We start from the raw sequence: 16,918 nt of genomic DNA on the forward strand, positions 1-16,918 counted from the left end.
TAGGTATATACATCCATTAGGTCAGGTTTCTAAATTGCATTATTCAAACCCTCCTCATCCTTACTAACTTTCCCCCCTGACATACCCCAACATGTACCTTCGGAGGCTACCAGTGTTCTGACCGTGGCTCTAGCGAGTCTGGAAGCTGCACAGGAACCATCATTAGGATAAAATTCTTTCTGAAGACCAGCCATGCCCGGAGCTAAGTTCCCGCTTCCCCTCGAGGGAAAAGAAGCCCCGCGAGGGAGCTGCCCCGAGAGTCCGGGTGGAGAGAGAGTGGGGGCAGGGAGCACCCCGCGCGCGCGGAAGGCCCGGGGGACAGTCCGCCTGAGCGGAGGGTGCGGGGCGGGTTCTCAGATGTCCTCGAGCCGTCAGGAGCCGGTGACGCGGCGGGGAGGAGCCTTTCCCGAGGTAACGGGACGGCAGGCACCGTTCCCGAGTACCAGGTCCTGCCGCCTGGGCCGCGCCCAGAAGGTACCCCCTGTCCCCACGCGGTTCCCAGCCAGGCACCTCTCTCTGGGGGCGCCTATTTTCTCTTCCCTCGACTCTGGTGCCTCTCCCTCCCGCCCCTCCGAGTGCAGCCAGACTCTTGCTGTGCCTGCGTCTCCGGGGGCGCCTCCGCTCAGGCCCCCCGCCCGCCTCCCGCACACCCTTCGTCAGGTGCCACAGGTGAGGCCTCGCTCGCTCGCCGGCTGCCGGCGCGTCAGAGCCCTCAGCGCGCCGCCGGCTGCGCCTGCGCACTCGCGACTAACCGCTAAAATACATTTATCTGCTTATGCTCTCAGTTGCTGAGGAAGTATTTACACGTCTATTTTGATTTTGAACTTGCTTTTTCCTCAGAATTTGTCAGTATTCTTGAGGCTGTTAGGAGTGCATGCAAATTTAAGCTAAGATTTCTGAAGGGGCTTCCCTGGAGGCTCAGATGGTTTCTGATGAACTGAACCGTTTATCCTTATATCTCTGGCAATGTTTATTGCCAAACTACTCTTTTTCTATTGTCAGTGTGGCTCTGTCAGTTTTCTCTTGGTTAGAATTTGATACCTCTTTTAGGCGTAGGTGACATATGTGTAAGTATGGGAAAAGACATGTTTCAGTTCATAGAACTGAATTAATGATACTACTATGGACCTTTTTTATGGTGTTGCGTTGGCTTATCGTGCTTTGAAAGGTGAGTTCTTTTGTACTATGGGCTGTTCGATGCTTTGGAATTTTACCTGAAGGAATAGTCTTCAGTTGGATTAGAAGTCTCCAGAAGGTCTTCATTTGCTTCTTCCAGGTTTATGAGAACTTCTAGTCTAGGATCACTGAAAATTAAATTCTTCTCCAGTTCTCCCACGTAGTGTGAATTCAGGCTGAAAATGTTGATGAAAGTTGAGTTCTTTATTTTTTTCTCCTTTCTGAATTGATGGTTTAACCCACTGGGATACCAACTTTTGGGGAGAAGATGTATTAGATCCCTCAGGTTGGGTAGGCTCTGGGCTGTGTCTCTGGAGCCCTTTTGAGGCTATGACTTCAAAGCTGAATCTTCGTTTCCCCTTCCCTTCTTGTCTGGTAAATGGCTGGAGATAGTGCTCCCTCTATATCACTCAGTCGTTGGTTTGAGAAGCACTTACTTCTTCTGTGACAGCTCATTGACTCTTTTAAGGTTTTTATCTGTTTTTAGTTGTTTTCAGCAGGAGGGTCCTTTCAGTATTTAACTCACCACCTCACTGGAAAGAGACTCTAAATTTAGCGGGTAGCACATCAAACTCTATTAGGCTGCTCATTTATGCATTCTTCCCTCTCAAGTATTTATATTTCTCAGGACACTACAATTGAGAAAATTTGTATGATTTTCATAAAGAGAAGTTGGGATGGTGAAAGGCTTTAGTATGTGTTAACTGTTTTAGTAACTTTTTAGCTGGGACCAGTTTTGAAAGAGAACATTGCAACATTTTGAAGAGAATACTGCAAACCATTTACATCCATCCTCTAGGAACTGCCTAGGAAAAGTGATTTTTTAAAAAAAAGCTTTAGCTTTTACTGCCCTTTAGAATATATTTCTCTTCTAGAAGCCTTCTTCCAAAAGTAAAATCACACAAACACACCGTGGTGAGTTGGTTGGTTGCCCCACCATCCAAAGATATGTCTAGTCGGAACCTCTGAATGTGACTTTATTTGGGAAAAGGGTTTTTGTTGATACAACTAAGTTACGAATTTTAAGGTGAGATTATCCTGGGTTATCTGGGTAGACCTGACTCTGAACCCAATGTCAGGTGTCTTTATAAGAACAGGAAAGCACACAACAAGAAGAGGAGAAATAAAGAAGAGGTAATTTAAAGATGGAGGCAGAGACTGAAGGGACAATCTATGAGCCAGGAACTGCCAAGGATTGTCAGCACCGAAGCTAAGAGGCAGGAACAGATTCTTCTTACAGACCTCAGAAGGAACCAACCTGTTGATACCTTGATTTAAGACTTCTGGCTTCTAGACCTGTGAAAGCATACATTTCTGTTATCCTAAGCTACCCAGTTTATCATGCTTAGTTATGACAGCTCTAAGAAGCTCATAACCAAATTTGGAGACTCTTTCTGCTCCAATAATTTTGAAAAGCCTGCCATTGTTTCCCTTCAAGCATAATTAAGGAATAACAATCAGGTGAGAGGAGAAGGAAATGGCAACCCACTTCAGTATTCTTGCCTGGGAAATCCCATGGACACAGGAGCCTGGCAGTCTAGAGTCCATGGGGTCACTAGAGTTGGACATGACTTAGCAACTAAACCAACCAATCAGGTGAGAGAACTGCCATAGAAGATCTCTGGGGGCCCCTCTCAACTTCAAGAGTTTCCTGGTGATGAGGATTAAATGCAGTGTATGCTTAATGCTTTATACATATATAAAGCCTTTCCTGACTATTACCATTACTTTTTTTCTTTTTTTTTACATAACTAGCATTCAGACTTGGCATTTGTCATCAGCCTCCTCTTCATCCTCAACCGTCCACTGTTTTTACTGTTTGATCCTTCCTCCTACTCCTTCATGCCCCTTCTCTCTTCTTACATAAACAATTGAAATAAGGCTCTCTGCAACTTCCCAGAGTGACTCTGAACTTGACAGAGAAGTGATTTTTATTCAGTGAAGGCCAACCACAAAATAGCTCCTGGAATTTGTACAGCAAATTATAACTTAGGACTCAATTTTGCACATTTTGTTTCTCAGCATGGTAGCTCTTTTAGGTAGGTATTATCATGACCACTTTATAAGAACAGTTTTTTCTCTAGGTAGAATCCAAGAATTAACTGGATCTGGGAGGAACCTTGGTGCTGCTGGCCTGACTGTTTCATTCACTGATTAAACAGTTCTTGAGTAACTATAATGTACTAGATTGAAAGAGTTTCTGGAAATTCAATTGTAATCAATATGTTCCAGGCTTCCTCTGGTGGTGAGCAAATATATTTCACTCCCAGCAATAGTGTAGCAATTTTGTGGCATTAATAAAGTGGATACTAATTTTAAAGCAAAGTAATTGTAAGAGTTGGACTATAAAGAGAGCTGAGTGCTGAAGAATTGATGCTTTTGAACTGTGGTGTTGGAGAAGACTCTTGAGAGTCCCTTGGACTGCAAAGAGATCCAACCAGTCCATCCTAAAGGAAATCAGTCCTGAATATTCATTGGAAGGACTAATGCTGAAGCTGAAGCTCCAATACTTTGGCTACCTGATGTGAAGAACCGACTCCTTGGAAAAGACCCTGATTCTGGGAAAGATTGAAGGCGGGAGGAGAAGGGGATGACAGAGGATGAGCTGGTCGGATGGCATCACTGACTCAATGGACATGAGTTTGAGTAAGCTCGGGGAGTTGGTGATGGACAGGGAGGCCTGGCATGCTGCAGTCCATGGGGTTGCAAAGAGTCGGATATGACTGAGTGACTGAACTGAACTGAACTGAATTACAAGTAGGATTTTTTTGCACACTCCAAATCAAAAGAAGTAAAGGAACAATGTATTGTACAGCCCTATTTATGTTGGTACCCATAAATCAGCATGCGTGTGGGTGCTAAGTTGCTTCAGTCGTGTCTGACTCTTTGCGACCCTATGAACTGTAGCCTGCCAGGCTCCTCTGTCCCTAAGATTCTCCAGGCAAGAATAGTGAAGTGGGTTACCATGCTCCCCTGTAGGGGATCTTCCTGACCCAGGGATCAAACCCGCATCTCTTACATCTCCTGCATTGGCAGGTGAGTTCTTTATCACTAGGGCCACCTGGGAAGCCCCACCCATAAATCTACTTTATGTCTAATTGCCATATTCACAGAAGGATGTGCCCTAATTTATTTGCTCATTCCTCTATGGGTATTTTTAATATTTTGTTTTCAACAGACATTTTTTTGTACAAATGCTAAAGCACTTCTTAAAACAAAATCATACTTGAAGCAGGATTGCTGAATCAAAGGATACTCACATTTAAAATTTGCTAGATACTGTCAAATTTCCTCCCAAAGCTACCAGTTTATATCCTTGTGACTATTATGTGCATACACCTTTCCCAAGGTGCTCATCAACAGTGAATAATATTCATCTTTAAAATTCTTTCAAAGTGTGGAGATTCCTTAGAAAACTGGAAATAGAACTGCCATATGACCCTGCAATTCCACTCCTGGGCATATACACTGAAGAAACTAGATCTGAAAGAGACACGTGCACCCCAATGTTCATCACAGCACTGTTTATAATTGCCAGGACATGGAAGCAACCTAGATGCCCATCAGCAGATGAATGGATAAGGAAGCTGTGGTACATATACACAATGGAATATTACTCAGCCATTAAAAATAATTCATTTGAATCAGTTCTAATGAGATGGATGAAACTGGAGCCCATTATACAGAGTGAAGTAAGCCAAAAAGATAAAGACCAATATAGTATACTAACGCATATATATGGAATTTTAAAAGATGGTAACGATAACCCTATATGCAAAACAGAAAAAGAGACACAGATGTACAGAACAGACTTTTAGACTCTGTGGGATAAGGCGAGGGTGGGATGTTCTGAGAGAATAGCATTGAAACAAGTATACTATCAAGGGTGAAACAGATCACCAGCCCAGGTTGGATGCATGAGACAAGTGCTCGGGGCTGGTGCACTGGGAAGACCCAGAGGGATCAGATGGGGAGGGAGGCGGGAGGGGGGATCAGGATGGGGAACACATGTAAATCCATGGCTGATTCATGTCAATGTATGGCAAAAACCACTACAATATTGTAAAGTAATTAGCCTCCAACTAATAAAAATAAATGATAAAAAAATAAAATTCTGTCAAACTGAAGAGTGAGAAATAACTTAATCTTGTTTTAATTGATGGGAGGAGGGCAGAGGAGAAGGTTAGGGGAGATTTTCCCTTTCTTCTCTTTCAATCTGTTGGGAGACAAATCTGGATGGCCTGGGTACCCATCTCCTTCTGCCAGGCCGAGCTGACCAGAGCCATCTGCAAAGGGGCAGCACGGCTTTTGGCTGATGCTAGCATTCTGGGTATACAGAAGCACTTCAAGATTGTTCCAGGGCCTTCCACGTGCAGACTTTGACCTTCAGTGTGGACGCAGGCCCTCAGCATGCATTCTCCCTATTCTGCTTCTTGGACCTAGAAATCCTGTCATTCATTTCCCATTGTCGAGAGAACCCAAGTATTCCATAGGTCAACCTATATTTGCAACAACCTAAATGTGTCATGTGGATACATCTTTGGTGTGAGGTCAAGTCCTTTCTTTTGTGAATCCAGACTGCTCTCAGAGGCTGGCCCTTCTTGGCTGCATGTTGGCTGTGGTGGGTGCAGACCGTCTCTACCTGGCCCAGGTAGTCCCCCCAGTGAGAGTTGGGGGATTCCATGTGTTTTATTTCTTCTGTGTCAATTTTCTCTAACTGGACTGTGTGGGGCTACTGCTGTGTGTCTGTAGCCTCCTAGCCTGACAAGATCTGTAATCTTTTCCTAACAGAAACTTAATTTAAGCATCACTTGAGTACTTTTTTTCCCCAGTAATGAAAACAATCATTTGTTATGCTCATAGAGCCTATAAGTCAGGCTCTGTGGTCAGGCATTCTCAGGGCACAGTGGCAGGGGCTTTTTCTGCAACATGATGTCTGGAACCTCAGCTGGAAGACTTGAGCAGGGGTGGGATGGGGGGATGGAGCCCTTGGAAAGCTCACTCCTTCACATGCCCAGGGTGGATGGAGCCTGAGTCCTCAGCTAGAGTGGCCAGACACTGCATGTGGTTCCTTCATGTGGCCCAGGCTTCTTCCTAACGTGGTGACTGGCTTCCAAGGATAGGCTCCAAGGAATGGGCCAGGTGGCAGCTGTGTGATTTTAGATCCAGCTTCAGAAGCCACAAAGCACCGATCTGTCATGTGCTCTGTTGTTTGGAGCAGTCCCAAGCTCCCACCCAGATGCCAACAGAGGGAACACGAATCTCCGTGAGAGGAATGTCAATCACCTTGTGAGAACAGCCACGTGGGAAGATGCTGTCATCTTCGGAAATACAAACGTACCACTTTCCCTAATTCCTGGAAACTCATTCTTTCAGTTTCCAAACTGGAAGACACTTGGTCAGATATTTCCCACACACACAGAAAAATGTAATATGGGCTTCCCAGGTGGTGCTAGTGGTAAAGAACCTATCTGCCAATGCTGGAGACGTAAGAGACAAGACACAGGTTCGATCCCTGGGTTGGGAAGATCCATTGGAAGAGAGCATGGCAACCCACTCCAGGATTCTTGCCTAGGAATCCCATGGACAGAGGAGCCTGGTGGGCTAAGTCCATGGGGCAGCAAAGACTCGGCCACATACACCCCCCAAAAATGTAAAAGAAGATTGGACCTGCTGAAACGATGGGGGGATCACACATTTATCTCCCTAGAGTCTAGTTCTAGTAACTATTTAATCATATATCTTTCATTTATTGTAGCTGCCCTGGAAGTAAACATCTTAAGAAAAATGATTTCCCTTATATTTATTATGACCTTTACTGACCGAAATCTGACTCTACATAAAGTTAATATATTCCTCTTGGTACTTTCTCAGTACTTAGGATGGTCACCAGGAAGATGAGTGGCTACAAGCGAGGTCAAATCTGATGCAAAACCCAACCGTTTGAATAGGATAGGCACATTTCTTGCAAGTGGTATTGTTTAAGTAGTAGTCAGTGTCACATATTCTTCATTCAATTTAGTTCTGAAAGAATGTATGCATCAGGTTTTTGGTTTTTTTTTCCCCCCTTATAACTTGACTTGAATTTCTGATCCTGGAAAATATAGTTACAGTATACAACATCTACCCTTTTCAAACAGAAAATCCTGCTTCTCCATATTTACATAAGAAATTCAGTTCTAGGCAGTTTGGAAAGTAGAAATGAAACAGGCCTCAGAAGGAATGGAGATAAAACCCAGAGCCACAGTCTTCACAGCATCAAGGGGGAGGAGCCTAAGTTCTCAGACCTGAGAAAGAGTGCTCTTATCTTCATGTGCCAGATGCCCCTGGCCCTATGCATCAGATCAGGGGGTCAGTTCAAGAAACTCTGGTCTTGAACTTAAAGGAGAAGAGGAGCTCAAAGAACTAACTGCCAACTTCTGCTCCTTAGGGCTACAGTTCTGCAACTTAAAAAAAGATGATTTCTTTCAACTTGCCCTTCACTCCATCAACAGCAGGGCAGGTCTGTGTCATCACTCTCCTTTAAGGTACCGTCTAGCTCCATTCCCCAGCACACACAGTGGTGATGATCCAGTCAATTCTGGCCAGCCTGCAGCTGCCAGCAAAGTGTGCGTGTAGCTAGTAGAGCTCAATATAGCAGCATTCAACTTCTCAGAAGTCAGGTGTCACAACAGAGGAAGAGAATGTGTGTCCTCTTCCAAGTATGTTTCAATCTTGATGCATCACGGGAAGAGGGCACCCCTGGTGCTTTATTAAGAGGGAAACCGAATAAGGTAATATGCTTTATTGATGTTGGCTTGTTTGAAAAATAGGAATACGAATCCATTTAGCCTTAAGTTTTAACTTTTTTAATCCACAGGTTGAATACTTAAGGTATGGCTCAAAACTTATGATTACTGGTTACATCAACATTAACATAGTCAGATCTTGCTCTTTTTGTTTAACGAGTAGTAATATATCTTTTCCTGTCCTTTTATTTTCCACCTTCCTGTATTGTAGCTGTGTAGTCCCTACGTTGTGTCTGGCTCTTGCAACCCCATGGAGTATGGCCCGCTAGGCTCTTCCATCCGTGGCATTTCCCAGGCAGGAATACTGGAGTGGGTTGCCATTTCCTTCTCCAGGAGATCTTCCCAGATGAGGGATCGAACCTGCATCTCCTGCTTTGGCAAGCAGATTCTCTACCACGAGCCACCAGGGAAACCTCTCCTGTATTGTATCTGAAATGAATTTCTTACAGACAGCATATTGTTGATTCATGGCTTTTTATTCCCTTTGCCAATTTCTGTCTTATGATTACTGTATTTGAACTACTTACATTTAAGGTAATTGTTTTTAATTTGTTTGTGTTTCTTGTGTGTTTTTTTTGCTTGTTTGTTTGGCTGTGCCACCCACGTGGCTTGTGGGATCTTAGTTCCCCAAGCAGGGTTAGAACCTTGCCCCCTGAACCTGTGCACCGCGCAGTGTAAGCGCGGAGTCCCAACCTGTGGACTGCCGGGAAGTCCCAAAAGTAATGATTAACTTGTTAGAGCTTCTATATTGCATTCTAGTTTTTGTTTTGTTTGTTTCCTCTATTTTTTGTTCCTTGCTTTCTCATTGTGTACCTTCCTTTGGTTGCTTGGACATGTTTTAGATTTCATCTTGACTGGAACTGAGAGCTTCATTGAATAATTTTTCTATTGTGGTAAAACACATGTAAAACATAAAATTCACAATCTTAACCATTTTTAAGTGTACACTCAGTGGCATTAAGTACATCTGCAGGGTTGTGTAACCATCACTACTATTCCGGAACATTTTTATTAACCCAAACAGAAACTATGTATTCATTAAGCAATATCTTTTTCATCAACTCAAACAGAAGCTATGTACCCATTAAACAATAACTTCCTACCCTCCAGCCTTTGGAACCTCTGTTTTACAGTGTTTCATCTAAGTGAAATTGTACAATACGTGTCCTTTTGTGTCTGGCTTGTTTCACTTAGCATAATGTTTTCAAGTTGCACCCATGTGGTTGCATGTATCAGAATTTCATTCCTTTTTAATGACTGAATAATATTGCATTGTATATATACCACCTTCTACTTATCAGCTCATCTGTGGATGAACTCTGGGGTAGTTTCCACCTTGTGGTTATTATGAATAATGCTGCTAAGAACATTAGTATATAAGTATCTGTGTGAGTCCCTGCTGTTTGGATGTATACCTGTGAACTGAGTTGCTGGATCATAGGTTTTTAAAACACGAGATGTTCTCCAAATATTCTGTGATGGCAAGGAAACTGATTGTCCCAGCACTCAGAAAAGAAAGATGAGAACAATGTCATAGAACGCCATAGAGGACTTACTCCTTGAGTTCTCCTTTATGACGTGATGTCGAGGAGTTCCTCAGAGTTCTTCAGTCACTCCTCTTACCATCTCTTGAGTCTTTCAGCAGTATGGGTGGTGAGGTGACCTAACAGGTCTCTCTATGCAGGGGATGCTACTTGGAGAATCAGGATCAGGTTAGCGGAAGGCAAGGGTTTCCAGAAAACCTTTTTCAGGACATAGTCTCGAGAAGGCTTATAAATTCCATAACATTAGAGTTTTTTTGAGTCAAGAATCAGAAAAAGAACTCAGTTTCATGGATATAGAAACTGGGTTTCCATTACCAAGTTTGCCACTAACTGTGCCCCAAACTTTAGGAAAGTGACTTAACCGCATCCAGCATGGGAGGGAGAAGAGCAGGAGGGTTGAACTGGATGCTGTAAGGTCTCTTTCAGCTCTAAGCATCTATGATTTTTTAACTTTTGTAGATTTCTTTTTCTCTAGATCAAATTTTTATACAACGCCTTGATTCTATTAATAGGTCCAGGCTTGGTAGATTTGTGGAATGAACTAACGCCAAATGTCTCATCCCAGAAATTCTTTTTCTTTTTCTTTTCATCCCGGAAACTCTTGTTTATGTCTGTCCTGTCATACATCTGTTTAGCTCAAAATATGTGCCCTGAGTTTATATAATATAACAAATATACCCTCAGGATATGAACCATACTACTGGCCAGAGTTATAGGATATTGCCACACTGGAGATGTATTTTATATTATAAAACTTCAGAATAACAATCGATTTCTTAAAACCATTTGCACTCCTTAACGGTTTTCCACAAATATACTCACCCTTCACAAACATCCAGCTGTTTCTAGAAACCAGAAGTGACTTCTTCTGGTTTTGAGTGAATTTCCCCTAGAAATTATAGTAATATAGATTTAGAAGTGTCTTGGCCCTCATTTCCCTCTGAGGACAAACCTAGACAACATATTAAAAAACAGAGACGTTACTTTGCCGACAAAGCTCTGTCTAGTCAAAGCTATGGTTTTTCCAGTAGTCATGTATGGATGTGAGAGTTGGATCATAAAGAAAGCTGAGTGCTGAAGAATTGATGGTTTTGAACTGTGGTGTTAGAGAAGACTCTTGATAGTCCCTTGGACTGCAAGGAGATCAAACCTGTCAATCCTAAAGGAGATCAGTCCTGAATATTCATTGGAAGGACTGATGTTGAAGCTGAAGCTCCAATAGTTTCGCCACCTGATACTAAGAACTGACTCATTGGAAAAGACCCTGATGCTGGGAAAGATTGAAGGCAGGAGGAGAAGGGAATGACAGAGGATGAAATGGTTGGATCATATCACTGACTCAATGGACATGAGTTTGAGCAAGCTCTGCGAGTTGGTGATGGACAGGGAAACCTGGCGTGCTGCAGTCCATGAGGTCGCAGAGTCAGACATGACTGAGCAACTGAACTGAACTGGCCCTCATTTCCCTCTGAAGACAGGCTTAGTGTCCCTCTTTGTTATTTTTACAGCATTCAGTGTATCGGTTCATTCATTCAAAAATATGCACCATTCTAGATGTTAGGGATATAGCAATGGACAGACAAGCATGACCCCTGCTTCCACTTAGCTTAATGTCTAGGGATGAAGACAGATTTTTGAATAAATAATAATAGGTGTGCTGGATATTAAGGAGAAATGCAAAGTTCTGCATGTTATAGGATCTTTTTTTTTATTATTATTATTTATTTATTTAATTTGGGGAGGGCTACGCTGAGTCTTCCTTGCTCTGTGCAGGCGTTCTCTAGTTGTGGTGAGCAGGGGCTGCTCTCCAGTTACCATTCATGGGCTTCTCATTGCGGTGGCTTCTCTTGTTGCAGAGCACGGGCTCTAGGCTTCAGTAGTTGCAGCATGTGGGTTCAGTTGTAATACCCTGGCTTGGCTGCCCTAAGTCATGTGGGATCTTCCCCAACCAGGGATGAAACCCATGTCCCCTGCAGGCAGGTGGATTCTTAATCCCTGGACCACCAGGGAAGTCCCACTGTAGGATGTAATATGGGCTTTTAACTGAACCTGTGGGTATCAGAAATTTCTAAATGAAGTGACATTTAAGGTGAAATCTGAGTTAGAGTTAGGCAAAGATGATGAAGGAGGACATTCAAGCAGAAGAAACAGTTGAAAGGGAAAATGTCCCCTGAACCTTAGAAGAACAATAAGGTAGAGAGGGAAGAGAGTGGTAGGAGAAAAGATGGGAGAGGCAGGCACAAGTCTGACCAGGATGCAACTCATTAGTCATACTAAGTATTTTGGACTTTACCCTCAAGGAAGTTGTAAATCATTGAGAGTTTAAGACAGAAAAGAAGATTAAATCTGACATTTACAAAGCTCTTTTGGCTGTAATGTAGCAAGTAAGTTGAAGGCAGGTTGGCAAGAGAAGAGGCAGAAAGCTCAGTTAGGATGTTCCTGCTGCAGTTGGATGAGAATGATATGGGGTTGGACCAGGGCACTCGGTTCATTTGGAGGTGACAGGGCTTGATGTTTCTTAGAAATCGAGGGAGGAGGGAGGGCAAAAAGGCAAGAGTGATTCTGTGAAGACCCAAAGGAGAACACTGTCAGTTGGAGCTGAGCTATCCAGTAAAGGGATGACTAAAAAGCATTGTTTGGATTTCATGATGTGGAAGATATTGCTGCCTTAAGGTAGAGTGAAGGGGGTAAAATTCACATGGGGTGGCTCAAGGGGCCAATGGAAAGTAAAGAGAAAGGAGAATCAGAAACAATGAGTGACTACTATTTTTCACTGTTTTGGCTGTGAAAGGGAAGAGAAAGACTCATTGCTGGGAGATACTGGTGAGTTAAGGACGGACACTTCAAACTAGGAGAGGCTTGCATATACATGTGTATGTAGGTGCTTGTGCTCAGTCGTGTCTGACTCTTTGCAGAGTCAGACTAGTTACACTATGGACCACAGCCCACCAGGCTCCTCTGTCCATGGGATTTTTCAGGCAAGAACACTGGAGTGGGTTGCCACTTCCTCCTCCAGGGGATCTTCCCCGCCCAGGGATCGAACCCCAGTCTCCTGCATTGCATGTGGATTCCTTACCACTTGAGCCATCAGGGAAGCCTTGTATATACATAAATATACATAAATGGAGTAGCAGGTAGAGGGGAGAGTGGAAGGGTTAGGAAAGAAAGGGACAAAGCCAAAGGTTCCTGGGATTATGGATTGCAGGAGGAATTCTGGAGCCAAGGTGGAGAGGTTGGTTACTTGTCAAACTTTGCTGACATTTTCCGATTAGATGTCTGTCTCCTTCACTAGGCTCTGATCTCCTGAAAATCAGGGGATGTGCCTTCTTTGTTTGTTTGTTTCTTTTTTTGGCTGCATTTAGTGGGATCTTAGTTCCCTGACCAGGGATTGAACCGATGCCCTTGGCAGTGAAAGCGAGGAGTCTTAACCACTGGACTGCCAGGAAATTCCCCTTCCTTGATTTTCTATCTCCAGCACTCAGTCTAAAGTTCACCATCCAAAGTTGCCCTGTGCGTGTTTAGCTCAACTGTGACTCCTTTGTGGTAGGAAGACCATAGATGTTTTCCTTTAAGGGTGCAGACTAAACGCCTTGACACTTAAAGGATTGGGATCAACTTGAGAGTGGGTTTTTGAAATAGATTTTTTTAAATGACTGAGAGCTGTGGAATGGCAGAGTTGTCTGGCCAGTTATGAGGCTAATAATTTGGGTTTATATCTGATGGGAAGGCCTCAGCTGAAATTAATCAAGGGGAGATCAAGAGCAACCTATTACATACAAATCAAGAATAGCTAAAAAATGAACTCCCTCTGTCTTGGTTTTTTCCTTGGTCCGGAAAAGGAGAACAATCTAACAGCAGGATTGCACAGGAATCTTTAGGAAAAGCAACAATGCTTGCTCCTTTGGAGTCCTGTTTTCACCACTGGGATATAGCTGTTTGCTCAGACTATGAACAGAACAACAAATAGCTGACCTCTAATGTTCCTCCATACATTTTCTCTTACATCTTGTACAAACTGAGACGTTAAACTAATTCAAGAGAAGCAATTACATTAGTATGATTCTTCTCTACTGGCAGGGGTGCCATTACCATTGATGAGCAAATGTTATCCCATATTTATTTGTTTTCCTGAAATTTCAAAATGTTTGATATTTATGTGACTTTCTCCCAGGAATGAGAAAAGGAGATGGAAGTGGCGCTTTAGTGTTTTGTAGGAAGGGGAAATGGAAGCAGGATGAAAAAGACATATGGATTTGGTTACAGAAGCAAACTAGTTAATACTTCTAAGAAGGGAATATGCTGAGGATCTGTTTGTTGAACCAGTATTATTAAAATTTACAGGGTGCTCCTGGCCTAGGTTCTTCTTTCCATACATGGGAAATAAAAAGAAGATACTGCCTGACTTTTGGAGCTCATAATCTAGAATGCTCACAGTCTTAGAATGAATTCAAGTTTCACTGATACTATTCAGGGAGAGAGTTCTTTAGGTTCTAGCAAATGGGGCATACACATAAAGACCTCCTTGGAAAAGGGGAGAAAGAATGATTTTATTACTCAGTACAAGTATTCTATAAATCCCAATATAGACTTTTTTGATAAAAGCCAGATTGCAGAACATGTCTGAGGACAGAGGCATATGCAGGGTCCTTAGTCTTCCATCCTGGATTTCTGCTAGAGGACTCACACATCCCAGTGTGTCTGCAGAGATATTACTGGTCTTGCGGAGGGGATTCTGAGTCCAGCCAGTAGGCTAGAAAAGGACCCCAGGCCTCCCCTCATCACTGGCCCATTCCTCGGTGGTCTTGCCCACTCATGAACTTGATCCTGTAAATGCCAGTGTCTGGTTGTTCAGATTAGTCTTTTTCCCTTCTCTTATGTGCCATGGAAACACAAGAAGTGGGACATGTGTTTTCCCCTATGCTGACATGAGAAGAAGGGTTCTTTGAGATTTGCTGGATCCTCACAGCAAATCCCCCCTTCTACTTGAGGTTTTGCTGTCTGGAAACAAATGAATGAGGCAGACAGTCTCTGTAATGAGGTCAGTAAGGTAAGGGAGCCTGGAAAACAGGGGCGTTTAGGGTCAGGTAGAAAAGAAGGAGAAAAACAAACCAAACCAAAGAGCTAGAACAAAACAAAAGCAGAGTGCAGTGGAGACCCAGGAGAGTATGTATTTCATTCTCAGATTTCTAGAGAATAGTAAAGTTTCAAGAAGGGGGTAGGCAGCAGTACTGGGTGTAATAATGAGGTCAAGGTAGTAATGAAATAAGGACTGACAACTGCTCGTTACCCTTCACAGTGTGGAAGCTACTGATGGCCTTTGTCCTAGTGGGTTGGTGGGAAAAGTCAGATGGCATGGGGGAAGAATAAAGTTAGAGAACTGAGAGGAGAAAGAAGGGTAGCAAGAAACTTGGCAGATGGGGAGAAAGAGAGAGGATAGTTGGTGAAAGATGTTATCATCTCAGGGAGGTGTTTTTTTTTTTTTTTATTTGTTTTTGTTTTGTTTTGAACATTCATTTATTTATTTGGCTGCACTGGGTCTTATTTGTGGCACACAGGGTCTGTAGTTGCAGCATGCAAACTCTTTGTTTTGGCATGTGCGATCTCGTTCCCGGGCCAGGGATAGAACCTGGGCTTCCTGTACTGGGAGTGAGGAGTCTTAGCTACTGAACCACTAGGGACATCCCAGGGAGGCTTTTATTAGGACAGTGACTAGAGGCCTAGAGACAAAGGGTGTTGTGTGGGTGAGCTCCGGGAGATAACGAATCTTCCACTAGAGAAGGCTAGAGATCTTCTTTAGGGAATGGAGTGTTCTGTTAAAGGAGATTTTCACCAAAGAGTTTGAGGCTGTGAGAACTAGGGTACTGTGGAACTGATTTTCTGAAGGCGTAGTTGAAAAGTGAGTATTCTAAGTCCTTGTAAGTTTGAAAAAAGCTCTATTTTATCATCTTGCTTGGATTACAGATAGGCTGTAGAATTCTCCCTCAAAATTGTGTAAATATGCTTCCAGGTGGTTCCCGGGCATTCAGTTTACAAATGAAAGGACGGATGTCAGCAGGTTTCTTTTCCCTTGTCTGGTTCTTAATTTGGGAGTGACTTTTGGTGGAGGGGGTAGGGTAGGGTAGGGGCATGGCATGGAAGCTTGTGGGATTTTAAGTATTTTTTTTTTAATCATTTGTAAATTTCATCAGATTATCTATAGGATGCCTTTTTTCAGTATTCCTGAAATCGTTAGATTCTTTAAATATGAAATCAACTTTTTCTTCAGTTCAGAGAAGTTCTATTCTTTCCTTGATTATTTCTTCTTCGTTTATTGTCTTTTCTCCTGGACTTACTGCTATACAGAAATTAGTTATCATTGGTTTTTCTTCCTCATATTTTTTCATATTTTTTCTCTCTCACTTTCTCATTCCCTTTCACTCTCTTCTCTGTTGTTGTTATTTTAGATGCCTTAAATTGATTTCCTCTGTCACAGATTTTAGATTTGGTTTTTGTCATATTATGCTGTTACTTCAGATCACTACTGATTTTGTTTTGTTTGAACACTCATGGTTTTATTTTTGAACTTTTTGTTCTCTATTGCCCCTCTTTTTCATACCTCCTGTTTCATTTACTCATCTTCCTGAATGTCCCCCTGTCCTTGCAGATTAAATAAAAAGCCTAACTCCCAATTCCATACCTGATGAGTAGGTCTCCAAACATGCCCACCGGAAATCTAAAGTATGTATAAAGACAAAGGGTATTGTGTGAGTGAGTGCCGGGAGATTATGAATCTTCCACTACAGAACGCTGGAGGGCTTCTTTGGGGAATAGAGTGTTCTGTTACAGGGGGTTTTCATCAAACCAGTATGACTGGGTTCAGTCATATATTAGTCCAGATGGTCTCAACATTAGTCCAGATGGTCTTGAGGCTACAGACTTGAAACAGCTCCCACTGTGGGGACGGTGGGCAAATATGTATTCAAGGCAGGGAAGGGGCGATGAACTTCCTGTTGCCCATCCAGCTTGAGGATCAACAGGTGGTCATGTCCTCCTGAATGACCCCCACCATCCTGTCTCTCTTATTACCATCCACTTTCACCACTTGTTTGTGTTAGTTTAAGAACTTCTTTCTTTTTTTAATTGGGGAACATCGTTTAATGATATAGCACAATGTTCAGGATATAGTGTTAGGAGAAAAATCAGGTTACAAATAGTGTAAGTGATATGATCTTTCTTATTATATGTAGAAATACATATGTATACACATACATTCATATACTTATATACATATATAGATATATATCAACACATAGAAAGAGAAAATATATATCAGAATGTTAATGTCATTTGACTCTGGGTAGTGAAATTTATCAGTGGCTTTAATTTTCTTTTTGTTTATCTGTAATTTCTGAATTTTCTCCAATAAGTGTA

The 16,918-nt window shown here is 42.6% G+C and overlaps 1 protein-coding gene across 1 annotated transcript in view; it reads left to right on the plus strand.

Moving 5' to 3' along the window:
* The first annotated feature begins 487 nt into the window (after window positions 1-487).
* Window positions 488-16,918, plus strand: part of LOC122697524 (cytidine monophosphate-N-acetylneuraminic acid hydroxylase) — a 92,148-nt gene continuing 75,717 nt past the window's right edge. The window contains exon 1 of the mRNA XM_043908364.1: window positions 488-669. The gene's annotated coding sequence lies outside the window, so the exon portion shown is untranslated. The remainder of the gene's footprint in view (window positions 670-16,918) is intronic.

The sequence above is a fragment of the Cervus elaphus genome, chromosome 7 (genome assembly GCF_910594005.1).
Source record: "Cervus elaphus chromosome 7, mCerEla1.1, whole genome shotgun sequence".
In the NCBI taxonomy this organism is placed as follows: Eukaryota; Metazoa; Chordata; class Mammalia; order Artiodactyla; family Cervidae; genus Cervus; species Cervus elaphus.